The sequence below is a fragment of the Haemaphysalis longicornis genome, unplaced genomic scaffold (genome assembly GCF_048455015.1).
Source record: "Haemaphysalis longicornis isolate Haplotype H1 unplaced genomic scaffold, Haemaphysalis longicornis Haplotype H1 scaffold_6, whole genome shotgun sequence".
In the NCBI taxonomy this organism is placed as follows: domain Eukaryota; kingdom Metazoa; phylum Arthropoda; class Arachnida; order Ixodida; family Ixodidae; genus Haemaphysalis; species Haemaphysalis longicornis.
The window spans coordinates 87,315,624-87,342,156 of NW_027526407.1; positions in this window are offsets into that span (position 1 = coordinate 87,315,624).

Here is a 26,533-nt window from a genome sequence, read left to right on the forward strand (position 1 = left end):
CTTATGTTGGTGTCGCCGAACCTTAGTTCGTCAGCATATTTGAGGTTATCTTTTCATAGTTTTATTTGTTTACGCCACGGTGGAATTTGTGACCACGTGCGCTTTTGGAAGGTCTATAGATTCTCAGAGCAATTCGCCATGGTTGCACGGCATGTAATGCTTAGGCACCAAGTTACCAGTGACCTGTGTACTGTTAAAAACTGTCTGTCGTGTTCGAAATTCGAGGAAGTTCTTGATAAAATTTTGGTCACCTAGTGTGAGACAGTGCGGAGGTGCGAAACCGGAATTCTTGAGAAACGCCCGCTTGCGCTTGTAATGCGCACCATGTCCGAAAAAAATAGATCAATAGTACCACTTCTAAACATCGTAAACGCGAGCGAAAGCAAATGCAATGCAGAAAGCGCTTTGTGAATGTTTGACTGTGCTTGGGATTTCGCAGCCTTCTGTCTAGCTATATCGGTTGTATGATCAGATGCATAGTTTCTTTTTCTCTGCAGGGCCAACGCAGAGATCCTACCCGTAGCGCCTCCAACGGCGAGAGTGAGGAACCAGTTGCGTGACCAGTTGTGCTTTCGTGTGCGTGAATCTTGTGATTCTATAGTATTCGTTTTTGGCTGGATATTCGTCTCAGTATCAGTTGGTAAATCCTTGGTCGGTCACGTGGTCCGCTTGGTCTGACCCGCACGCACAGAAGATCCAGCCGCAGCTGGCCAATGAAAGGCAGTTGAAGCAAAAAAAGTTTTACCCTTGCCGATTCATGTTTGCCCCAACCAAGAAGCTCCGAGCAAGCAAAACTACAAGAAAAAAAATTCCCCCGCACCTCCCCGAGGGGGATTGTGAGGATGCAGGAATGCATTGGGTGCACCGATGAGTGTGATGCGATTAATGGCGAAGAGAGAGGCGAGAGTGTGAGCGTAATCATTTACGTTGATGGCGCGATACAGCGGGGTGTGTTCCAGGTGCTTGAGCCAAGCCAGGATGTTGCCGCGCTTCACCAACCCACGCTTGTACGTTGCCGGACTCATCAGCCTCCGCTTGATGTGAACGTCGAACGCAACGTCCTCGGGTACCATGCGAGGAAGGCACCGCACAACCTTCGATACGTCGATGGGCACGTTCACCGCCTGTCCCTTGATTCCAAACTGCCCGTTGCCTCGAGTCAGCCGCCTGATGCTCATGAAGGGGAGTCGAGGCGCGATGAGCCGCTCTTCGACCGGGTTCAGATCGGGAAGATGCGCCGGCCGAGGAGGATAACGGTAGCCAAAACTCACGCAGCCCTCCTCTTCGCAGCTTTGTCTTCTTTTCCTTCTTCTTCTTCAGCGGTTCCCCTACGGGAAGATGACGATGGTGGTTGAACGCGAAGCTATCTCGTGATGAATTGTTTGGTTGGCCAATCCCTAGGGACATCATGCCACAATCATCATCAGACGCGCTGCCCACGCCGGCCAACGTACGCAAGACAACCCCCGGCTCTAATGCATTTCTGCATAAAAAATTGGCTCAGTCTACGCTTGAAGGTGGTTCGAAAGCCAAGCTATAAACGACACCACAATAATTGCCGATGCGACGTCACTTCAATTCGCCCACGTGGTTCTACAAAGAGTGAAACCAAACATCCTGCCAGCAATTACCTGGAATTCGCGAGGGCGGCGTCCCGAACGCAGCAGCGGCGTCGGCCATAGCTGGGTTAGAGCGGTGGTCCCCGCCGCTGTAGCCCGGCCGTGAGTCGGGAGAGAGAAAATGGAGAGGAGCGCCTTTCGAAGGAGAGATAGCGGAAACTAGCCATCCTGATGTTCTATCTTGGGGCTACACCACCGCGCGACACAAGCGCAGACACCGAAACAATTCGGCATTTCAGAATTAGTGATTCCCGTTTATCCCGATTTAAACAAGTTAGTTTTGTAAGTTTTAGAATGGCGAGTAAGCTGAGGGTAATTTATAATTCTATTTTATCAGAAGCTGTGCTGCTTTCACCTTCTGTAATTTCTCTTAAAACACAACCGAATGGGTAATCACCAATTTAGTCGCACCAATTTAGTGGCACCAACTGGTAATCACAAATTCGTGACAGGTACTGCCCAAAAAGTAGCATTTCTCTAGAGGCCAGATGCCTGTATGGGGTTTGTAAATTTTGTTTTCCCGCCATGCAAACCAATCCTTAACGTATGTTTGCCTTACGACAACTTAATACCTTCGGTTGTGGGTTACCTTGTAGGGGCTGTCGAACAAGTTAAGGAAACCATGCGAAGGCACCGCGCAAAAGACGCGAAGCTGCACCAAAACAGGTCCAAAACAACCGCTGCTGATGCAGACGACAGTCGTACCACCGACGCCGCCGCCCGCGAGCAGGCAATCCCGCGCGGGGAACGCTCGGTAAATTAGCGGCGCCATCTCTAGTGTGCTCCGCGAGTGAAACCCTCTGGCTCTCCCCGTTCCCTCCCCTACAGGCGCCTCCGACCAGTTAAGAGTTTGTTCTCCCGCATGCCGCGAAACAACCTTGGCTGGTAGAGCTGGAAAGTTTTCTTTTAAAAGGCGGCTCACCCGCCAGCGGCGGAAGGTAAATGCCCCGCAATCAATAACATTCAAATATTTAGCGTGGTTGAGCTTTTGGTCTAAGCTCACTTGAGTTCAGAAGAAAATTCTGAACAAGCGAAGAGAACTATACCGAGGGAAATTGAAATAGCGCCAGATGCTTAAAATAGCTTGGAACTTATTGAACGCCTCATTGTTGTCTAAGATTGTATAGACAACACCTCAGCGGTAACCCTGAGTGACATATGCATTCATGCACTAAAGGAAAATGTCTGACAAGGTTAGTTAGGATTACTAGAGTTACTTATGTTATTCTGATCAAGGGAGCTGTAGTGCTCTTTGAAGGTAATTTTAAAGCGAAACTTTCTGTTCCCCTCAAATGGCGACCCGCAGTGGTGGCTCAGTAGCTAAGGCGGTGCGCTGCTGAGCACGAGGACGCAGGTTGTATTTCCAGCCGCGGCGGCCGGCAATGGAGGCAATAAACAAAAACACCCGGTTGTACGACATTTCGGTGCATGTTTGACACCCCCAGGTGATGAACATTATTCCGGAGCCCTCCACTACGGCGCACCTCATCGCCGGCATTGCGCCGGTGCGCTAAACCCTGCAATTAATCAATCATTGATTCAATCAATCAATCAATCAATTAATCAATGAATCAACCAATAAATCTTCCTCATGGCAGCCATCCTGTCACCATAACGCACTGCAGAAAAACCACGTTTACACAACGGGTTCCACAAAGAGATGATAATGTAAAATAGTGGACATACACCGCCCCATAGGAAAACGCTTCCTGTGCTCGCAATAGAAGCTGTGTCGCTCGCGGGGTGAAGCCACCATATATCCGATTGGCTGTCCCAGCACCTTTTTTATTCTTTCGCCACTGCGAAACGATACAAGCAGCATCGTGTTTTAGCCACCTGACTCTCAAAAATCGGGCTTTCATTTTTTGTTTAAATAAAGTTCATATTCGAATTGTTGATTGATTGATTGTAGGGTTTAACGCACTGCGCAACGCAGGCGATCAGGCGCACAATTGTGGAGGGCTCCGGAATAATTGTAACAATCTGGTGATCTTTAACGTGCGCCGAAATCTCGTACACACCGGCGTTTTTGCTTTTCCCCTTCATCATAAAAGCGGCCGGCGGGACCAGGAATCGAACCCGCGACCTCGAGCACAGCAGCGCAACACCTAAGATACTGAGCAACGATGGCGGGTATTTTCGATGTATTTGTTATAGGGGAATTATTTCAACTAGCTTACATACACACTCTGGTTATGCGGATATTCTGGTCGGCTTTTCCTGCATTTTCTTACCGCGATTTTACTGTCTGCACGGCATAATCAGGAAAAAGTGGCTTGCATGGCCCCCGTTTCATTTGTATTCCTGCCATTTCCTCAGTGCGTCCTCTTATATAACATAGGGGTGGCGCTGTTTCACGAACAATTATTTTTTTTATCTCTGCTTTGCCGATTCGCTGTTACAGTGCTGGCATACCAATCTGACATAAAAACATCCTGTGATGTAAGAAGAGGAAATGCAAAGCCGATACAAAAATATAACATCACCGTACTACATTGTTGATCGTAGATGATATTGCCGATATCACGAACTTTTACGTCATAATATTGCATCCTACAACGTGCAGGAGGCAACAGAAATCAGCTGTACGCAATTCTATTACTGTAGAAAATACTAGCATGTCTTGATGAGCATTCACGCAAAAAAAATATTTTATAACGCTGCTGTCAAATGGTGATTGATTATGAAGTTTAACGCGCCGATGCAACACAGGCGATCAGACGCACTGTACTGGAGGGCTCTGGATTATTTTTGAGCCGCGGGGAATATTTAACGTACCCCGAAAGCTCGAACACACAGGCGTTTTCGCTCTTCGGTCCGTCAGAAAAGCGGCCGCGGAAGCCGGGAATCGAACCCGCGTCCTTGGGCTCAGCAGCACAACGCCTTAGCCACTGAGCCACAGACCCCTGTTCCCGATATTCAGCCGCCTCTGTTTAACAGACATTTGTCTCCGCCTAAAGTATTTTGGATAGGGTTCACCGACGTTCCCTGTCGTGAGTAAGGCACGTGTTGCTAGGGAGGAGAGTTAATTTTTTTTTTTTAGATCTGAGAGAAGGTGGAACTAATTACGCGAAAGTTTGGGTGAGTTGGTACTTCATTGAATTATTGCTTACAGTGCGTACAATTAGGAGAATGACGAAGAGAGTGGCTACACCGGCAGCGCTTGTCCGTGTAGCCGCTCTCATCGTCCTTCGCCTAATGTTCGCGCTTTAAGAATTATTGAAAGAATGGAAGGCCGACTGGCGGGGGGGTCTCCGTGTGAGCGTCAATGATAATATCGCACAGAACGTTTCTTTCTGCCCCTATAGAATAACGACGTAGCATACTTGACTGGTGAAATAAACACAATTGCGTTTAATGCAGACAACTCTGTAATATTCTAAAATGCGGAAAGCAGCTTGTGAATAACAATAAAACCGTATTGAGCATCAGTAATGCCAGTGAGCCGACATAAATTAATAAACGCTTCACGGAACACGAAACATACGTTACTCATAGAGCTTACAATAACGCTTTATAAGCAAAGATATGTACGATGCAAACATCGAGATTCTTGTGACAAATTTAAACATGCACTGTCCAAAACTTGAATGTGACTCCTGTGTGTGGGACCGCTATACTAGGCAAACGAAGTGTTAATAATAATAGTTTAAAGATAAAGTTTTAGGTGTAGTATTGTAAATCTTCACGCCCTAATTCCTTATCAGAAATAACGTTGACTAACAAATGAAATGTCTTTCACCAATCAGATTCCCGGCACCTTCGTTTTCTTTTTTACTTCCGAAACGTGAACTTTCGGGGGACCAATCTTCGTGTCTGTCCCCGTCAACAACAGGATGTACTATACATCACGTTTTCGAAGCTCCCATCCCGTTTTTTACTTCTGATGACACATTCAGACTTTCTTTTTTTATGTAAACTACCGGAGTGAAATTTATTACCCTCGTATGAACGCTTTGTTCGGAATTTGTCTCTTTTCCTGTGTATGAGCCTCTTTCTTAGACGAAATAATGGCCTACATAAGTAATAAATTACTAATTGTAAATAAATTCGAACAATATAAAATGTGATTTTCACAGCTGAAATTGAAATTTGAATATGTAAATTTCGAAACAGTAAATGAATATGACAATGTTTTCTTTAAAGATATTGTGACTGCTTAAGCGCCAAAGACCTAAATAATTGGGATGAACTTTCAAGTCGGAATAGTCAAACTAACCGGTGAGTCTCGCTGCAAGCTGTTTTCCGGTTTCACCATCCTCCGCCCGCGCTTTCCTGAATTTTTCCTGATAGCCTTGGGCTGTAAACCGGAAACGCTGAAGCAACGCCTTCTTTACTTTACCGTAGTCAAGAGATTCCTCCGCGGTCATTCGGCCAATAATGGTAAGCGCCTCTCCACTTAAGCACATGCTTACTGCAAGAGCCCATTTGTCTTGCGGCCATTGTTGCCCTGTTGCTACGCGTTCAAATCGTTGCAAGTACGCGTGCAAGTCGTCGCGCTTCTCGTCAAACAGAGGAAGCAATTTCTGTGGGTTGATCGCATTCATGGCGGCAAGAGCTTCATTTCTCGCGGCGGGATTCGATGGGTTTGCCCCGCCCTCTTGGAGTCGTATTCGTAAAAGTAGCAGTTTTTTCTCCCTTTCCGCGGCTTCTTTTGCTCTTTCTGCAGCTTCCTTATCCCTTTCCGCGGCTTCTTCTGCTCTTTCTGCGGCTTCTTTTGCCCTTTCTGCAGCTTCCTTCTCCCTTTCAGCTGCTTCTCGGCTAGCTTCCCTCTCGGCGGCCCTTGCGGCACGCTGCTCAGCACGTTCGCTATCTACCCAAGCCCTAAGCTCTTGACCCGAAAGCCCCAGCTGAGTTCCCGCAGCAATTAACTTCTCAATGTCCATGCTTTCTAGCTAACCTTACAGGCCCGTTCGCGGCTTACCGACTCCTTTCAGCGGATGTTAAGTATCCTGGCAGGCTCGCCACTTTTTGTCATGAATGGGCCTAGGACCAGCTAGAAAGTCACGAGTCGGTAATACGTGCGCAAGTAGGGATAGGTTTTTATGCATGGAAAATGAGAGCAGAAGGTAAGAGAGTAACGGAAACACAGAGCGGAAACGAGACTACAGGAAAGAGCGTTAAATGCGGTAGCAGGCTAAAGAAAACTGTTCGCTAAAGAGAGCAAGGGAGGAAACGTCCTACATGGTCAGGATGCGCAGCAGTCCAACGAGGTCTCCTCACGAAGTACGTGGGATAGGCCGATGCACCACGGCGCGGCTTGCTCGCTAAGAAGTCTCACGTCACGTCGGGTCCGGACACGGGACAGCGGCCGGACGTCAGGGACCGTGCACTGTGGTTGAAGGCTCGATGGCCCAGCGGCGGTTGTGAGCCGGTGTTTCCCCGAACCGCGCTCTCTGGCCCAGCGCGTCACCCGATCCAGGCACGGGCCAGCAGACAGACTTCGGTAACCGGTCCAGCGGCCGACGGCTCTCCGGCGACAGCAGCGGTTGAGACCCTGGCTTCAATCTCCAAGCGATCACAGGGCCGTGCTCACTCGCCCAGCGCGTCAAATGCGTCCGCTGAACCCTTGCTGATTCGATTCTTCCGCACGCTCCGCGCGCTCCTCGGCCCTCTTCTTTCTCCTTCACGGGCACCTCATCACATATATATATATATATATATATGTATATATATATATATATGTATATATATATATATATATGTATATATATATATATATATATATATATATATATATATATATATATATATATATATATATATATATATATATATATATATATATATATATATATATATATATATATATATATATATATATATATATATATATTGTTGTTGTAACGTTTAATGGGCCTGAGTGTACCTTATTGTGTATTTAGGGTGAGTTTGGGCATTACATAAAGAATGTAAATAAAATTTGTGAATTTAACTGAGTACGCATGAAAATAATAGTACACATTAATGAGAATTTGTTGAAAAGAATTCTTGATGAGAGTGCGAGCGCACACTCTGTAACGAAACATATTTTGCTCTATATGATTACGTTGTCACGCACAAGTGTCTGCTGCTTAAGAAGTTCATGCTTTCTTAGTGCTTCTTTTTGCGCGGCTCACGGCTGCTACGAAAAGTCTTTTCTCTTATCCCACTCCACACTTCGCTTTATCCATTTCAAAATTCAGCCTGTGGATTTATACTTACAAAAACCACCAGCCCATTGCGTTTACATAGTAGACTTGTTAGTATTTTTTTGAAGCACCCACCTAGATTTGAAGACACCAGCGATAGCACCCCGAAACGTCACAACAGGAGATACCGAACGTCTGTGACATCAAATGTAAAAGTGTGAAAGCTCCTACGCTACTTCGGCTCCTCTCAGTCGTTTTTTAAGCAAAAACCAAGAATGCATATTTAATAAGGGAATGGGACGCGATGCCGAATGCATTTACCTGTACGGTGAGCGCCGTGCTGCAGGAGGTGCGGAAACAGCACTTTGAGCAAGTTTCGCGCTGCGCCGCAGTGAGCACTTCAGACTGCTCTAGAATGCTGCGCCACTGGGTGATGCCATTGGTTACATGCGCTCCTTCTACCTTTTGCCGCAACCAGTTTTTACAGCCCTTTAACAACGATGTCTTCATTCCCAACAACTTTCGAGTTATTGAAAGGTTGGCGCATACGCATGTTAGCGCCACGACCTCTAAGACCAGCCGATAGGCTGGAATCTTGGAAAATTGTATAGTGTTTCTACGCGGCCACACAGCGTGCATTTCCGCCTTAGTATTCATTGGATATTTAAAATGTTTATCTCGTACAGACGCCGCGGACACAAATACCCGTTCTCGCTGAATGAGACATTTGATTCTCTCAATACGACAGGCTTGCCGTTTTCTAACCAACCACCGCGTTTTTCGCAGCTAATACAAACTCCCTTAGTCAGCTCTGTGAAAATTTACCAAAAACTGCGGCCATGTTGCAGCCCTCAACAAATACTTCAACTATATTGAAAATACATCTCACGTAGGGCACGAGCTCCACTATGCTAAGCACAGAAATAAATAAACGTGATTTCTAGCTCTTGTGGTTAAACACCACTCAAACACAAATTTGCGGCAACTTTAGAACGCATAATACTAATCTTTCGAGGGAAGTTCATTACGAAGTGTGTATATAATTGTATTTTGAGACGGCAATAACGTTCGCTCCTCACGTTTCCTGGTCAAATTGCAAGAAGCTGTGCATAAATGGTTTCGTTCATAACGGTGTTCAGAGTTTCTGCCTTCGGTGTCGCAATGAGATATTCGAAGACTCGTCTGAGTGGGGTTTTTACAATTACATTGCTTTAAAGATTGCATGCTAAATTATCACATGTTATACGGGCCATCAAATAAGAGCGTAGCTTGCGTAAGGTTCCTTTTCTCCCTTTGCTTCCGGGACGATCAAGTTGCTGGAGCTGTGTGAAGGAGTCGAACTGAAGGTTATCGCGCGTACTTTAATCCAATCGCCATACAATTTAATCCAGGCGCTAGCCAAGCGCCGCGTAATTCATTCAAACTTCCGTCTAATTTATTCCAGGAGCAAACAAATTTAGTAGAAGTGCCAATAAATGTACTGAGGTGACCAACCAAATAATGCAGTTTTCTGAAGGTTTTTCTTATTTGTTTTGCGGGAAATTAGGCGTAGCTTTTCGAAGTTTTTGCGGGTGGTGTGGCGAAAACGTGGTGTTTCTTATCCGTTATCCGAAAAATATCTTCTGCTTTGTGAACGTATACAACCACGCGCAGATCAAGGGAGCGGTCTTGTTTGATCCGTTGGTGCCTCTTGCTGTGAGGTAATTATCGGCGAGAGCACCGGCCATAACTCACTCCAGAAGTATCGTCTGCTCCTCGCGTAACAGTATCTTCTGACGTTCTATTAATGGAAACATATTTTCTAAATGCCCTTTGCATTCTTATTTTCAATCAATTATTTAATGAATGAGTGTTAAGTATTATTTCCAGATTGTGATATCGTGCGGTTGCATCAGAAATATTGCTTGCTAGCGTTATAGGTATCATCGGCTCGCGTAACAATCCGCTGGCAATTCCGCTGGAGTACAGTACGCAAGGAGACCATACTTGTGACAATCTCACAGATGATCAGCACAAAGCACCAACAGATCAAAGAAGAACGCTCTGCTAGCATGCGTGTGTTAGTATATATCCACGAAGCGGCGCGCACAAGATATTTTGCACACAATGGGCCAAGAAACACCACGTTTTCACCACAGTACCCACCCCAAATACCGCATTGCTGGGCCTAATTTCTCACAAAATACTCCTGAACAACATTCAGACAGCTGGAATAATTTGGTAAGAGACCGCAATAAATCGGTTGGCACACTGTTAAAACGTTTACTTGTTGATGCTTGTTTTATAGGAGGTCCCCCTGCAGTCATTGACTTTGGGACCTCCTCCTGTATATACCCTTTGTATGTTGTTTTTTTTTGTGTTAAATAAACCACCATCGAATCGACAGGGATTAAAGTCGCTGGCACCTGGAATAAATTAGATGGAACTTCGAATAAATAATATGGCGCTTGGAATAACTCGTACGGCGATTGGAATAAATTGAGCGGGAGACCTGTAGTGTCACTATATATTTTCTCAGACTACAGCCACTGAGGCATGCGAGCAACGGCAGCCATTTTGGTGTTTACCAGGTTTGCGAGATCGCCACATCTACGGCCTCGCCGCTTACTTCAACTGGGCCGTTTGTTAGCAAAACTGCCGAATATGCAGCAAAACGGTATCTTTGGACAAACCTGCTAGTGAAATGCTCCAACACGCGTTATGTGTTCTTCGATTAGAAACGACGTCCGGCGCGCGCAGCCGCAGAGCAGAAAGGACAAGCTAAGTCCACCAGATTTGACGGACTGAAAACGCATAAACAGCAAAACGGCGCCGCCAATAAACAGACACAGTGTAACCGCATGTGACGTTATGAGAACTGACTAATGATCATGGCGTCAGCACAGAACCATAAGAGAAAAGGGTGCCGATACCCTGTAACCTTATCTAGTGAAGCTATACCGACCTAATTTAACGTCGTTCGTTTTCTCCGGAATATACGAGGAAGTAAATGATAAATCTTATCTGAAGGGGCCGTTTATAAAATCTGAAGTATTATACGATTTTGCTTTCCCGTCGGACTGGGCCAAGAGCTCATCTAGGCAGCAGAAACAACTAAATGTGTCTTCTCCTGCGCAGATGCTTATTTTCACAGAGGAATAGTTTTCGGATGTTGCAATGCGAGGTGTAAGCTGCGTGATCTGCCCAAGTTAAGTTGCCTTGGGCGGCTCTAACGTATCAGTGGAGTTTTGAGAAGGTATAGCCTGTAGCGCTCCAAGGGCATTGCAATGGCTAAGAAGACAGATATAATAGTGATTAGGGACACTGCGTTGCCAACGCACTATCCTTTCACTGCGCTATGCGATGAAGTTTAATTAACTTCTTGGTGTCGACCACGAAGGGTAGTAGCTACCTGGAAGTTTCGTGGATGTGCAGTTCACTCTAGTTAAAACATTTACATTATTGCCAGGCTTTACGCTGGTGGCTATAGCAGTTCCCGTCTTTACTTGCTGACGTTGCAATAGGGAGAACATACAATCTCCTTCTGAGGCGGCAGATACATCAAACATTATTAAATTTGTTAGGTCAAGGACAACCAGCAGAACACAAAGTGATTACATCTACGAGTAAAAACAGGACTGACACCAAACTTCAGAATAAAAACCGATGCATTTTATATTCACACCTACTAACCCACCTACGGCTCAATGTTTAATTCCAGCACCGGGGAACTTTAAAAGTGGAGTTTGGAGGACAGCAAGCGCTTCGCCATAGGAAAAGAGCATCAACGGCGTATAAACGTCATTGCTTACATTCCAAGAAAACATCAAGGGCAAATATTTTAATACTGCGTGGGCGGCGCACTTTAAACTTTGTTCAATAAGCAAAAAAAAAATGTAATAGACTTATATGCAATAAGAGCCGGGAGTTTTTAACCTGCTGGCAGAGTTGTTTTTTCTGCTTCTGAGCAATTGCAGGATGTTTTACGATGTTCTAAAGCTTTTCCGCGAGTGCTGCAAGAAATACCTTGTTGGGGGTTTTTATTGCTATAAAGAACATGGACCAAAAGAAATTTATCATAGCAAAAATTATTATCAAAAGAAAAAACATCAAGCCATTCCGTTGATAACTTTTATGAAACGTCATGCTATGAAAGAGGGATATGAAATGATTGAAATTGAAGAAAAATAAACACAATTCTTATCCCACATCGAGCTTGACCTGTAATACCTACACCTTTTATATCCTTACTTGTTACCAACATCGTGCGATAAACCTTTGGCACAGTGGAGCATCAAAAAATGAAAGAGGAGGATAAAAGTAAACTTTATTACCCCTTCTTGATCTTGCTGTCCTTCATTGGAGATATTACCCAAAATTCCTCTAGCACATCGACAACGAAACAAAAACTTCCAGTTTTCCGGAAAATAGTTTTTGAGGAATGCCTTTTGCAATAGATATCTTTTTTTTGTTTTTCTGGTACCTGGGTGGTGCACAGACAAAAGCGTTTCAGTAAAAACCAGGCTGAAAGCGAGGTGATCACAACAACGGAAGTTCTATTCGACGAAATGGCTGTAAAACTGAAAATACTTGCACAACCAGCTATATTATTTGTATGTGGACTCAGTGCTTTCATACATTTAGAAAAACTAGCAAAACAAAATTCTGCTTCAATTTATAAGTTTATATTATGATGACCTAATGAGGTGTCATGCGCGTAAATAGTTATTACTTGCCCCTAGAGCTTAATCTTTTGTTTGTGAGCTCATGGTTTCGATAATTTAAAAACACAGCAAAAGTTTTCAATGTACGAGGGCTTAATCTAAAACAACTGAGGGCTGAAACGGCCAGCGCGATCCTTCGGTTGTGAAGTTTGGGCAGTTGCCTGGTGGGTGGTTTCCTCTAGTCCGGGACACCACGGACGCAGCTGGCCACCCGGGCCCTCTACACCAGGATACGCAGGGAGGAGATGAAGGAGCTAGTCAGCAGTGCCATCCACCGCTCGTATGTAAGTTTAGCATTAGGACTAACTGACGCGATTCCTTGGCATCCCCATACCAGGTGATCGCAAAGAGTGCCAATTCGGCGAGGGAGGGGGGGATAGAGGGGGGAGCATTTGCAAGAGGCGGTGTAGAGGGTGCGGTACATTGCGTGGAGTGGGGTATCGTGGGGGCATAAGTCTATTTGTAGCCGTGGGAATACCGTAGCGTCGGTTCTGGATACGTGTCGGTGGGGTGGTGGGGACTGTTGGCGCCCGTGCCGGTAGTGGGCGAGTACATTGGCGTATAGTAGCAGGGACGTAGGCTTGAGGATATCTTGAGCTTGTTGATGAAAACAATCACCGAAGTAGATCATTTTTATTGGATGGGGAATTGTGTAACTACCATGGTTTTTCACGACAGCTGTGTGTAAAGAAACGGCTGCCTTCCACCGAAGTAAGACACCGTACGTTTGCTATACATTAAAGGAATAATTGCGGTACAAAAGCACGAGTACTGTGTTCACATAGTCTGAATTCGGTGCATGAAGAAGCAGAATAGACCTATTATAGTGTGTCCTAACTTGACAGTTTATTATTACGCAATTGTTTTAAGGAACAATTCGTCCCCTTGATATTACATGTTTTAGCAATATGCAATAGATCGCAAGGCACGCCAGCTTCACTTGGCCGCAGCAGTTGCGGCAGCAAGGACCATTTCCTTAGTGCTGTCTGCTCTACCCGCAGGTTCGTCTCTGGCTACATATGTTCTCTGGTATTAGTTTTGATACAGCTGCTGCCCAGCGTCCTTTTGTTTTCTATGTGCTCGGTGGAACCAACCATGCCTACTACAGCGCAACTCGCTAAGAAATTGCCGCTCTTGAGTCCCTACTTGATGAGCAACTTGAGGGTATGGTCGAGGAGCTTACCTTGAAGGTTAAGGCGAAGTTGGAAACGCAAGGTCTTGCGGAAGAGGTGAAACTTGGAGAAAGTGTGGATTTCGTAAGCAAGGAATATGACGAGATGAAGGCGAAGCAGGCAGCACTAATGCCGTCAAACACACAACTTGTGGCACAGAACGCCGCTCTGGAAAGAAGGGTGACTAGCTCCAGACTCAACAACATCGAGATTAGGGGAATTCCTGCAAGCAAAGGCGAAGACTGCGTCGCCATTTTGCTGAGTGTGTGCGACGCTATTGAGTGCCTTGTCGAGCCTTGCGAAATTGGTGTTATCCACCGCATCCCAACTATGTCGAAAAACAAGAATTAAAAGAACATCATCGCACCGCACAGTTCGTCTCACGTGGAAAGAAAAACGTCTTTGTCCGAAAGGCCCGAAAAGCGAGAATCAACACGAGCAACATTGGCTTCTCTGGTATAACCCAGGCCCCTGTTTTTATCTACGAGCAACTCACTTTCGAAAACAAGGAAATTTTCTTTAAGGCCCTGGAACTAAAGAAGGAATTTGGCTGGCGATTATTGTGGACGGATAATTGCCGTATCAAGGGCCGCAAAACAGAAGACAGCAAGGTCTATCGCATATTCGCAGAGAGGGACCTGCGCGTGTTCACGTAATTCGTGCCTAATTCTATTGCTTCTGGTCCATCCCTACTCGCTTCGTAACCAATGTGTTGGCTGTCCCCAAATGAAGCGAGGTTCCGCCTTTCTAACCACAATCGGTCACTGATCCACTTTGATGCCCGGAGCCTTCGGAAAAATTTTGGCACAATCAATAGCTTTATCGCCTTACCTAATCCCAACTTCTCATTTATTTGCAGTTCCGAAACGTGGCTTTCAGATTCTGGTGCAAACCTGCACGCTTTTCCATCATACCAAACCGAGTACTGCCATCGTTTAACAGACAGCCATGAAGGAACAGCAGTTTTTATCTGGCGTGACGTCTCGTGCATGCAGAAGACATGATCTTTTGCTACATGTCAGAATCTTCGAATCACTCTGGGTCTAGGTGAACCGTCCCTTCTTATCACATAACAATAAAAGCTTCATTCTTTGTTGCATCTTTCGTTCCTTTTCATCATAACTCCCCGATTTTCTGCTTCCCCTTGATGTTATCCTCAACAAATTATTTAAAAAAGGGACATTCTTTTAGTAGGCGACATCAATATTAACTCCTTCGATACTGATTCCAACTTGTACACTGCTTACACTGATTCCTTTTCAGGGTTTGGTCTTGAATCCGTGAATAATGCCCCCACTAGATGCACGTCACAGGAATCTCGATCTCTCATACATCAGGCTTTGTGTTATATAACACCTCCTCCCCTGTCTGTCGTGGTGGACGTTGACGTGACTGATCATTTTTCTATTTTTCTTACCTTTGAAACTGAAGCACCATGTAGAAACACTATGTACTACACATCCCTATTTGATTCTGACAAGTTTGTTGAAGCCACCACAGAAACTGACTGGTGGACAGTCGATTTTCTGTGTGGTGCTGAGGAAACTCAGCAGGAGTTTTCTTCGTTATTTTTAAGGGCGGTATCTTAGCACAAACACGGTCAAATGTAAAAGGAAATATAAACACCCGGATAACCCTTGGATGACTAGTGGGCTTTTAAAAGGTATCAGAAAAAAAGATACCCTTTACAGAAAAACAAAAAGGCAACCCTTCAATTCTAAGCTTGCGGTGCGTTATAAAAAAGTACTGTTCTCTTCTAAACATTCTACTAAAACAGACAAAAACGCGTTACTATGAATCCGAATTCACTAAACCTTAAAACAATCCTAAAAAGAGTGGTATCTACTGAACAACTTTTTTAACACATCCACAACTACCATTGCTATATGTAAACTTATTCATAATGGCATAACCTTGCATCAACCCATTCACATTGCTAATGCTTTCAGTGAATACTTTTACTCCTGTTACACGCACACCCGTCAGAATATAAATGTGCGTCATACGATCCAGCGTGCTAGCCAGTCATTCTTTCTTTGACCTCTTACCACAAACGAAGTTTGTGCAACGCTTTCTTCTCTAAAAATACAAGTGCTGGCCTGGATAAAATTTTCACACGGGATTTAAAATTGGTTGCTCATCTCATTTCCGACACGCTCAGTAACATAATCAACCTTATCTTCAAAACCAGTGTTTTTTCTTCCTCCCTAAAAGAAGCAAAGGTCATACCCTTCTTGAAAAAAGGCAACGGGCTCTTAATTTTTAATTAGGGCCCAATCTCTATTCTTCCCACCATTAGTAAATTATATAAGCAGTTATTTGCTAAGCGCCTTAACAGCTATTTATCTAAATTCAATCTTCTCAGGGATTGCCAGTTTGGTTTCCGATCGCGGCGTTCTACTAACCTAACCTTACTTTCCTTAACAGACTATATAAAAAAATCAATCGACACCGGAAATTTAGTGGGCTAAGTTTTTTAGGTTCAGTGAAGCTTTACAGACGTCAGACTCTGGGACCCTCGCCTGTGTAATAATTTGTTTCTGTGTTTCCGTACAAAATGAAATAGATTAAAATTTGAAAAAAAAAAATATGGAGCCAGAATAAAAAGTGTTGTGCGTGGTTTGTGGTTTGTTTAATATTATATGAGCAGAAACCACGCTGTTTTTTTCTAGAAACTGAAAGCATACGGGGTAACAGGGCCACCTCTATCATTACTAAAAAGTTAGTTGCTCAACAGGCATTACACAGTATCCGTGGCTCACACCTTCTCTGAAACCTTAACATTTAACCAAGGTGTACCTCAGGGTTTCATTTTGGGTCCACTGCTCTTTATTTTGTATCTTATAGATTTTCCAGATTTACTTCGTTCCTTTCATTGTGTCCTATATGCCTATGATACCACCATATCTTTATGTGATAAATCGATATCTTCTCTCACCTCCAATTTGTGGACTGTGCTCAATAACGTCGTTAACTGGTGTAGCGACCACTAATTAGTTATTAACCCAGAAAAAACTAAATTCATGATTTTCAGGACTTCCGATAGGTAGACCAGCCTGCTCCCCGCCATTATCCTCGGATCTCACACCATTTTCCCGTCCGGACATTCATCATTTCTCTGCATAAAACTCGGCCCTAGCCTTACGTTTTGTGTTCATTTTTCACAACTTAAGCAGAAAACTGCATTTGGCATTCGGGCATTATTGAAGGCATGGCCGTTTTTTCTCATCATGCACTGCCATTATTGTATTTCGCTGCCATTCATGGTCGTATCAATTATGCCATTCACGCCTTTGGTAATGCATATTCTTCCCATATCTCTTCCGTTCAACACATCCAGAATCAATCCATTCGGATTTTTACACGTAATTCATATTGTTCTTCAGCTGCACCTCTTTTGCGCGAAAACAAGACATTACCAGTTAATCAATTATTTACTATACCATAGGAATATTTTTTCAGAAGTCACTTCACTGTTACGTTTTATACGTTGCCATCGACATTGTTCGCTTAAGGACAAGAAATTCCACCAGGTTTGGAGCCAATAACAACTTTTTATTACCTACTGTTCATACTAATTACGGCAAGAAAACTTCTTGCTTTGCGGCAATTTCATTTCGTAATGCCCTCCCTCTCAACATAAAGTCTTCACCATCCGTAACGATCTTCAAAAACGCCTCAAAGATCTTTTGCTGTCATTAACATAGGAAATCCACCTACACTTCATGGTTGTCTGCAATAGTGTTTGTTCTTGTATGCCTTCATTTTGTAATGTTGTGGATCATTTTTATTTCCTCTTGTTTGTTTCTCTTTTGTTTAATTCAGTGTTTGCTGATTCTCAAAATCTTGTCTCTTGATAATTGGATTTCTTTTCATTGTCGAGGTATGGTCAGATATATTTGTTTTGTTTTGCTGCCTTGTATATTTGCGTTGTGCATTTCCCATCGAGGGTGCCGTTACAGACGTCAGACTCTGGGACCCTCGCCTGTGTAATAATTTGTTTCTATGTTTCCGTACAAAATGAAATAGATTGGAAATTTGAAAAACAAATTTGGAGCCAGAATAAAAAGTGTTGTGCGTAGTTTGTGGTTTGTTTAATATTATATGAGCGGGAACCAATAATAAAAAAATTCACACAGACGATACAGTAATTGTTTCCCGAAATAATATCATGTCACTGCGCTTAAATATATTTTTTTTACGTTTGCATGATTTCAAGCTAACAGCAGTACAACTTGTTTCCGGAAGACTTCAGCCACATTCCTAATGATACTGCTTACACGACCACAACATAAATTGTGAACCTTATGATATTCAGAAACAGACCCAGACAGGTGATTTTAAGGATTTTCTACACGCATATAATTCTAAAAATATGTGTGCATATGATAAATATATGCAACATTACACGCCGCTTTGGGAAACACTACCCGGGGTTATATATATCGTGTTAACAGTGGCTATTGAGCCATTTGCAAGTGGTGACCTAGAAGCAGAAAATGTTATGATTCATACCGATGCAAGGAATTGTAGGAATACTAATATCACATTTACACTTCAATTTCTCGCCTTGTTAAAAGAAAATAAATTGGGAAACAACGAGATCAATCAGGAAGAAATTGTTTAACGAAGAGGAATTCACTTCCTGTGAAAGGCGTGTTCAGTAAAATAACAGTACCTAATCTGGCAATCGCTGTCGCCGACCTCTGTCGTTAGACTATCCTCTGCAGCAAAGAGAAGAACGTGTTTGCAAGTTTCCTTCGACAAACCATGCGTTCAGAAACCATAAATATAAAGAATCCGCGATATCCTGCCATGTTTTCCTGAAGCAAGAAGGCTGGCGCTTAAGGCATGGCAGTGTGGGGAGGATGTAGCTGCCGGCTAGTGATAAAACGCGTTCTGGAAATACTAGTGCTGTCTTGCTCATAGTCTGCTGAGGTAAACCGAACACAAAAGCCGCCTCCACTCACCATTGGGGGGAAAGGCGGATCGAAATTCAAAGTTTATTCATTATTGCTTCCGGATACAAAAGCATATTGTGCATAGAACAAAAAACTGCAGAACTTTAAACACCTGAGGGAACTGTTTCCCTCAAAAACTGTAGGGCACAGATTTGGGCGCACTTGAAGAACACCATGTGTGAAAAATTCCCAACACTTACTCCATCGCATTACAAAAACCAAATTACAGTAGCATACGCATACACAAGAAACATTATAAGTCATATAATAAGGTAATGCAGGAGCATAATATAACATCATAATACAAAACATAATAAGAGGCGTCTGAAATGATGTGAAACTTCTGTTTTTAATTTAAAGGGACACTGAAGTGATTTGTAAACAATGCGGGATTACGAGCGCAAACTGTAGTCCCGAGTCCCTGGGCCCTGTTTCGACCACTCTGTGCGCGTTTACGCAAATTTATTTAGTAGAAAAATCAATTCGAAAATGCTGTCCTCCTCTCTGCACTCTCGCCCATTTTCTTTGGCGTTTTCGTGTGACGTCAGCAGGAGAGGAGCTGACAAATGGCTGTGCTACTGCACGGCTCGCCGACCTTCCGCGACCGCCGACCGTTTAGTCCGCCGGCCGCCGACGGGTCGTCGCAATTCGCTCGATCAGTTGAATCTAAGCCACAACACGTTTGGGAATGGAAGAATGCGCCTTTCTTTACTTCGTTAGCTTGTACACTGTATCTAGCTCCAAGTCAAGGTCACTTCACACAAGCGCTGCACAAGCGCACATGCGACGCTTCGCTGACTGGTACGCCAGTAGGAAAATATAAGGCCTCTTGAAGGGGGAGAAGAGTGAGCGAAGTCAATATAGGTACTAAGGAAATGAAATCAACTAATATTTTTACCGTACAGCGTAAAACTAGGGTGCGGGAAGCACTTTTTTGCGCTGGGCGAACAAGCTGAGCGGTAAGCAGCACGACTACGCATCTGCGAACGCTTTCCCGTCTACGAAATGCAATTGCTAGACGTGAGCTATTGTGGAAACTCGGGGGACGCTTACTGCACGAGCGCAATACAACAAATAGTCACCTAAGCTGCTTGAAATACTAAAACTAAATAAAAGTGTAAACTGGTTATACATTATATACCTTATATATTCCGTCGCCGCCAGCGGCCCCACGTGGCCTAGTCGTCTGGGGCGCTAGGTATGTCATCGGAAGTGTTTTGCCAGTCACAAGTTCGAAACGCGGCGGGACATGCTTTTTTTTATGAGTTAACTTTTTCGTTTTTCGCCGATGTTTTCTATACTGAGTTCACCTTTTTTTGGGCCGCAACGTTCATTGCTCCACGAACTAGTCCACAGAACTCGCGCAGGCCGGCACTGGCGCGCTAGCGAGTTCTCGTTGGCATGCTGTTGCCATAAGCACCGACTGCTTGCGGGCAGTGGGCACAGGCCAGAATCAACAGACCCTTGGCCTGGTGCGAACAAGCTTTTTACGATACAGGCATGAGCGAGGCAAGCTCCAAATATGGGGGAAAAGCGCATTCATTTGAGCGTCTGCGGGGACGCGGAGGGCGTTCATGCACTGCGTAGGCCTCAGATAGTGAATGCTACAGTTCCAAGCCGTCCTGGAAGGCTTATCTTATGCATTTTACAGCCGACAACATGGCAGAAGCGCGGTACTACGATAATTGGGATATTGAGAATGCCCATCCAACGACGCCATCGAATCTAAAACATGTTGTTTGACAGACCGAAACCGAAACTTGTATGATTGCTAACCTTGGGCATCGTCCAATCACGGCGCCCCCTCCTCCCAACGTCACAGCTTAGTTTGTGCGGCCGCCGCAAACCGCGCATGGCAGTTTTTCTTCTTTCGCGCTTTGTAAAATAATTACCGATTTTTCAACCGGATAAACGATGAATAGTGTGCTATTTTGAGCCAGTCTACACAGTGCAAGCAAAAACGGGCGCTTGACAAATTCACTTCAGTGTCCCTTTAAGGCCCAAGAACCAGGAGGCAATCAGGGTTGCTTTATTTTCTATTCTCACAGAGGCATGAAAAAAATTATGCTTACTGCAGCTCTGCTGCGGACACCCTCTATAAGCAGTGATATACACCAAATGTCGACTTGCACAATTCAGACTTTGAGAAATAAAAACTTATGTAGAGCGAAAAGCCACGATGAAGAGGATGTGTTAGGGCCTCCGCTTTGTGCCATGAGTTTGATTTTTGACAATTGACTGGAGTAATCTATATACCTCTTGGTATTTCCAGTGTTCCACCCTAAGCTGCCATATACGGTTTGAAAACATGCTCGTATATCTAGTTGTGACATCCACGTTGCCGACATGTGCAAAGTTTTTGACAGTGGAGCTGTTGTATTTGACCGTAATGGGTGGCACGTATGGCGTTAAAAAAATCGAGCGCTTGTCTGCGCGTACGTCGCGGCGACCACTAAGCTTCCCCGGCTTTCAGTGGCTTTAGCAAAAAAAAAAATTCAGAGCCCTTCATCCCCGTGAAGAGGGATGGCCAGCAAAGCTGCGGTGCCGAGCCTCAACGTGAGGTTTGACTGGGTCGTAGTCCAAGGGGTGCACGAAGCAAAACACGTTTGTAATTTGCGATTGAGTATTGTTCCTGGTTATAAACTGAAAGTCCAGTCCAGTCCAGTCCTGTCCAGTCACTGCTCCTCGCATGCTCAGCACGGCTCTTCACAAGCCACCTGAAACGGCTATCAAGCGGCTCCGACGCAGCGTCAAACTTAGCTACTGCGCAATTGAGGCGCACACCTGGGCACGCGCCGGCGTCAGTGCGTCTGCCGCGGCTATGACGCAACACAATCCAACACAATCGACTTTAATCCAATCCAATCCAAATCCAATCCAATCCAATCCAATCCAAACCCATGCCCCTCGCGCTTGCGGAGAATGGCCCTTCACGGCACACGCGAAACTGCTCAACCTCGTCCAGTGTAGCTTACGCTACAAAACACACAGGAATCGTGGGTAAAAAGTTACTAGTATAGCGCGGGTATGGTAATCACGGCGCATGCTCTATGAAGGCCCTAGGACCTTTCTCATTCTGTATTATTTTTTCCATGCCCCGGGGGTGTGGCGCGCAGTTTTACGAATCCGGGGATTTGAGCAGGCTCCGCAACGTGGCGCTACACTCGCTGGCGATTCCTGTCTACATCGCTCTGGGACCGGAGACGATCTGCTGGATCCTAGCCATTTACAGCTTTGCTGTAAAACTGAAAAAAAATAACCCGAAAAGCGCATCACGTTGCCTAGGAGCCAACAACGCCACGGCTCGCGCAACGACTGCTCCACAGAACTTCGACGCGTCATTAGGAACGCCACGCATGCATCGTGCACGTACGCGCTGCCGCGGCGCACCAGCTGTCGTGAAGCGTTACCACGCATGTAATGCTTGTATTGGGTAACACGAGTATGTTGATTCGTATTACGATTACTACTACCTGCCTAGTGCAAAGCGACGACGGAACACATCAATGAACAATTTCAAACTTGTACAACGGTGTTGTGATGATTCCTTCAGTTTCCACGTAAAAAAAAAATCTTGCAGCTTTGGTATGGCTCAAGCGTTGCTCGACTTAGGGCAGTCTGCGCCAGTTTTTTTCTTGTTCACACTTTTTGTAAGGTTTCACAAAACATTATTATAGAGCTATAATGCACCGATAGTAAAAAAATTGGCGCAGTATGCACGACGGATTCAATTCTGGAGAAAGAACGGAGCTGTGGGTCGACCCATCTTCTTCCGGTTTGCTAATTTTTTTTTTGTTTTTGGTAGGCTTTGCTAGGTATTGTTCGGCTTTACGATGTTCTTGCTGGGCTAGCTAAGCATTGAGCGGTGAGGACAAGTTTAACCGGATATTACAATGCCATATGTTTCGGTCCTGCCCACTCAGAGGGACCCAAGGGGGGAGAACCTCGGCCGACCCCCTGCTCCGCTGTTCCACCAGTTTTGCATAGTATTGCAAGTTACGCCTTCTTTTTAGGGGCGAAGCTCCTTAAGTCATGGGTCTGTCCATCCCTTGTGTCTCGTGGTACGTGACCGCCGCATGCTTTCGGAGATGTCGCAAAGTGGGCCGCGTTGAACGCGCAAGAACCGGCTGCAACCGGCAGCGCAAACTCGGCACCGGGAGCGCGAGCTTGTCTGTGTTCGCCAACGGAGGCGCGAGCGCACGTGCACTGCGAGGGGGAGATCACGCAAGAGATCACGCCACGAACGCAGGCAGTCGTTCTCGGAGATCGAACGAGACGCAAGGACCTTTGCTCGTTTCCTCTCGTCTTGTTCGGGCACAAGTTCGCCCTAAATAAAAGTTCTTTCTTTACCGTTGTGTCCCATCCTACGTGACAAATTGTGGTGAAGGTGCGGGGTAGTCCTCGATGGCGCGGAGTCTTTCACCAGATCTGGGCCTGGGAGCATTGACTCCGAAAATAAAAGTTGATTTGTACAATGTAGGCACACAGTCTTACGTCTTTCTTAATGATGTAATGGGCGAACTTTCACGGGAGAGTTACGGTTATCGATGATCTCCCCCTCTCGAGCTTCGCCCCACTTATCATCATTCATTCCGTGAATATGGCGTGATGTTTTTCGTTTAAGACTTCAACAAACTTTTTAATGTCACTTTGGAAAGCTTATATTCATAACACTTAAAATGTCGTGTTTTTCAAAGCTTGTACTCCTTCACTTTCAAATTGGGTGAGTACTGTGGCAATCAGTGGCAGTATCTGCTTCCCCACATTCTTGGTTAGAATGCACACCTGTTGTGTCTTGTAACGGGTATTTGCTTAAGTCGATTGGTCTCCTTATGACTTGCGAGAACTTTTGGTGGCAATAATGTGAATGTCTTTGTTTGGGGGGCCCATAATGTAGGTTATTGAGTGTTTAACGTGCATTTTGACCTTTATTTAAAGGGTTCTACAGGCCTTTGCGAATGTACCGCGGAAAAAGAAAGCTATCACTGAAGTGGCCACTATTCAAGTTCACATGTCACAACGCATTTGTTGAAAAGTCACTGTTTATAATAATAAGTGCGCAGTCTGCGGACAAAAAGGTTTGGTCAACAAGTTTTAGATTGCGGAAAATGTCTGGAAACGTTACTTAAATATAAACGCGGTCTCGCTGCTAGAGACGTCGCTGACACCGACGCTGTCTTTCTACGTCTAAAGGACGTTTATTTCTCTCGCCTTATTCAGTGTATCTTTTCCCACCTTATCATAGTGATTTTGTTGAGGAGCAGGACAGAAGACCTTGGCTCTGCTCAGGACGCTCGTTTAATCTTTTCGTCTACCTCATGATATGTCTGTGGTCGTGGCGCAACGTATTCCTTCTTTTTCGCAACATCCTCCTACCCGTGCTGATGATGGTTGTAAACAAAACAGGCGAGGAGGAAACTTGCCAGAAAGCTAAAATTATATCTCGTGAGCTTGATTTTAATCCATGTAGCCGTTCATTTAGCGCCCGTTTGTAGCCTAATTTTCTACCGGTGCTCAGATATTCGTTGCTGCTTCCTAACGATCCTTTTCTTTACGATCCGCAAGGAAGGTACAACATTCTGTTGGGCTGCACGGAAAAAATAGCGAACTGTAATGTGTCTAGTCAGTCTCTTGTCGCCTTGGTTGGAAATGTGCCTTCGAATGAACGTTTTTTACGTGAACTCGCCTTCTGAAATTGCAGGAGATACTTATCTTTCACCTGAGGGAGAAGGTTTGTAGCTTAGGGAAATGTCCAATAGTTCACTTACCGGCACTCTTTCTGTCAGTGTCAGTCTTCTTACTGGGCTTGTGCCTAGGTCTGTGTCTCTCGCCAGTGCTCAAGGCTGTTTTCCCGGTGTCATTGTTGGTGATCAGACCTATTGCAACAACTGGCTTTTAATGATCGTGTGCCTTCTCAGGACATTGTGTGTGTAGGGAGGGGTATCTTGAAGGTGGAATCGCTCACAAAACAGGGACGAAAGTAGAAAGAACAAGGACGACACAGCGCTGTTCTTTCTACTTTGGTCCCTGTTTTGTGAGCGCATCCACCTTCAAGACGAACAGCTACCAACTTGCCCAACTGTCCGTTCTACTGTAGGGAGGGGTAGTTCACTCGCTTTATTCGGCGTATCTACATAATCTATCCTTGACCACGGCTTGGCACTAATAGCAGCGCTTAAATTGCGGGCTAACAGTGGGGTGTTTTCTTCAATGGCCTTCGCCATACGTGATGCGTCAGTCCACTTGGATAACTTATAACGTGCAGCTGCATAGGTAACAATCGTGTTTCATTGTGCTTGACGCATGCAACCAAATGAGCGGGTACGCAACGTCTCCATGGATGTTTGCTCTTCTTGCCTTGCGGCGTGATAATGTCTCGACGGATTATGCTCATCTTATACACCTTATCTCTAACCAACAATATCGCGCAAAAAAAGTGCGTACGTACTACTTTGACTCTTCGTTATCCTTTTCAAATTCTTGGAAGTGCCGTACAACTAGTATCTTTCAAAGAAGCCTATTTATGTCATTGAGTACTTCGTAAGAGATTCAAGCAGTATTTCAATGGCACTTATTCTCTCATTTGGTGATTTCACAATGTATTCTGTTCTCTTGGTGAGTTTAGATATATCTGCCCGGCGAGTGTTTCTCAGCCGATTCAGTGGGCCACGTCCTCACGGTCCGCGGTAGGCTGTATGTCGCCAGGGAGGGTGTTCTGGACATGATACTACTGATGGACGTCTCAGGGGTCCAGGAGATCCGTACAATGCTTCGAGCAACCAGCCTCGGCGGGCGCCGCGTGAAGGCGGGGCTTCCGCAATGGGGAGATCAAGCAGTTAACTTGCATCGCTAGCCTGGGCGTCATGGTGTACCGTAATCAGGAGTACACTAAGCCGTTCCTTCCGAGTTTCACGGCACCAGAATGTTGGGAAAGATGACTCAAGGCCATGGGTCTAGAAATGACGCTCTATTATTCCTCTTTCTCCACTACCCCATGACCATGATTGTTGCGGTGGCACACTCTGTTCGTCCTTTCTGGCAACTCTTTTCGTGGCTTGTTTCTCAACTCCTAGTCCTAGCTTTGCAATCGACAGACCACTGTAATGCGCAATCAAAACAAATACTCCAAATAAAATAAGGAAACATCCCCGATTGCAAGCAAGTCCACCAAGGCTAAAAACAATACACTGACACTCTGTGATGCATACACGCTATCGAGTGTTGTTTGTTTAAACATCCTTCAAGAAAAAATCCTCAATACATTTTTAATGCATGATAACGTTATTGCGGTGGGAGTCACTGCACAAGCTGAAGGGATCGTGAAAGAAAAGATTGTAGAGCGGAACGCTCTTCTCCCTACGGACAGGACAATAGGCAAGACGGATGAACTTCATTGCTTCGATTGAAAAAAAGCAAGTATAAGAGCGGAACATTTACTGCACCGAAAGTGTACAGTAAATTTAGTACGCTACTTCAAAGAACACTAATTACCCTATGCATATCCAAAACATGGCATATTGAACCTTCTGTCAGATTTGTTTCTTGGATGGATGCAAAGCCACATTGCCATAATTTGATTTGTTAACGGGCTTTCCATTTTAGCAAGTCAGAATTCTTTGGAGGGCTACAAAAAATGATTTTTTTTTGCTATAGTGTCGGTACATTAGCAATGACCGCCAGAAATCATTAAACAGAAGAGACATGAAGCCATTCCGTTAAGATACATTCATTTAGGGTAATACAAAAACATCAATAAAAAGATATCACCTCGAAGAAAGATAAACACAGGGCTGAAGTCCCATCTACTTAACTGTTACTCGCGAACATTTTTGAATAGTGCAATGAATATGTCACACATTGCAGTCACGAAACGAAAAAAGCAATTGCGCGCGGTCATAGTTGAGTAACAGTGAGCGAGTGAAGTTAATAAATTGAAGGGTCAGTTTT